The following is a 1,787-nucleotide window of genomic DNA, read 5'->3' on the forward strand; positions in this document are numbered from 1 at the left end:
TTGCCCTGAATCACGACATATAGCACAGTGTCTTTAGTTTGGGAATTCAAATTGTTACGTTTCTATGCAATCAGATAACACAGTGTACCAGATTTTATTCAAATTTATCTCGCAAGTGGCTTATTGATCGAACTGCTTGGGGCGAATTGTTAATTTGTTTTCACTTTTTTGGCTTCACTTGGCACTTTCATTTTCTGAAAGTGTCACCAGAGGCAAGGCTAGTTGCCCTCCTACCCCCCCCCCAGTGAATACACCAATGTGATCAAACCTTTATGGAAAGCCACAAGTAAAAATGCAACTTCTGTCTTGGCATTATAATAAATTCGTTTTTCACTCTTGATTGGAATAAAGTCAACCAGGTGACACGACATTCCAAATTTTGCCAATTTCCAATTTTATTTCCAACGGCAAAACACAACAAATTGAGCATTTTATAGATGCATGTCCTCACCACTGCCAGCAGCCTATTTATGTTGTCAGTGATGCCAGTGTATTCAATCTACAATACAAAAACCTTCCACTTTTTCTACGAGTATACTCACAGTGGCAGAATCCGGTACACCTGTTACTACAAGTACACTCATTGTCCGCAGTCAATTTGTTTAATAGCACACCAGTTCTGACAGTTAATAATTGAATTGCACTTGTTTGCATTCCATTCTGCAGGACAACCCAAGTTGGGCATGCCTAACTGTGTCGCGTAGGTTGGCCCTGCCCAAAGCTGGCAGCTGACAGAGTTGCGACATACATGTAACAGCAAGATCCGGTTGTCAATATGTAGTTTGAGGCGTATTACAAACAAAAATATATTATTAACAAAAATGTTTCTGCCATGAAACCACAGGGATGGCTTTGACAGCTGCTTTTCACATCTGCTTGACTGCTCATTCCATTATCCCAATAAAGGTATTTATTGGGGCAGCAAAAGCAATTATGAAACAACTGTTGCAGGGCGGTTTATACAGTACAGAAACAGCATGAAGGCCGTATTGATTGGGTTTTTTTGAGGGGTGGGGTTTGAATTAAATTTTTGCAGGCATTGGACAGGAAAAGCATCAGGGAAGTTACATGTCGAAATTTGCACTACCGGTAACCAAAAAGTGGGATTTAGTTATTTATTTTGTGTATATTTACTTTCTGTTTAACCAATGTTTCAAAAGCAATCGCCCGGCAATCAAGAACTTTCAGGTGCACATGGATTCAGAGATAGGCGAGGATGGAAACTGGGAATGATACTGATCGACATAATTGAGGCTCATGGCCAGTATATGTACATGCGTGTGCATCTCTCTGCCCTGGCTTGAGCCCCCCTCCCCCCGAATCTGCAAAAAGGAGACAGGTTGATGGGTTAGATAAGGAGGTTTGCTGTAGCACCACGCAAGGATATTTCTTATGAATAAGTGTGGTTCTCAGATGAACTGGAGGGTACATGAGGTTTATGGGTATCGTTTCATCTTTGAACCTGATGTACATGCTGCGATTATACATTCCAACTAGAATTTGTTGCATTAATGCACACATGAATCGTGGGGCCTTGATTATCCGAGGTACATTGTAAAGGGCTGAATTGAGGGGATAACGAGAAATCTATGAATCCCTTGGAGGTTGTACCAAGAGCAACAATTAAATGCTGTGACTGTTCAGGACTTTTAAAGCAAGGGCCCCCCCCAAGTTAGCCATGACAACATGAATATTGATTTTTGTTTATTTTGTACAAAGTGTTACGCCTACATGATTCAACAGAGATCTGCAATTCCACAATCTACATGCAAAAACTAAAAAAAACC

The sequence above is a fragment of the Acanthaster planci genome, linkage group LG01, assembly GCF_054643075.1.
Source record: "Acanthaster planci isolate LZ-2023a linkage group LG01, COTS_SCS, whole genome shotgun sequence".
NCBI classification, from domain to species: Eukaryota; Metazoa; Echinodermata; class Asteroidea; order Valvatida; family Acanthasteridae; genus Acanthaster; species Acanthaster planci.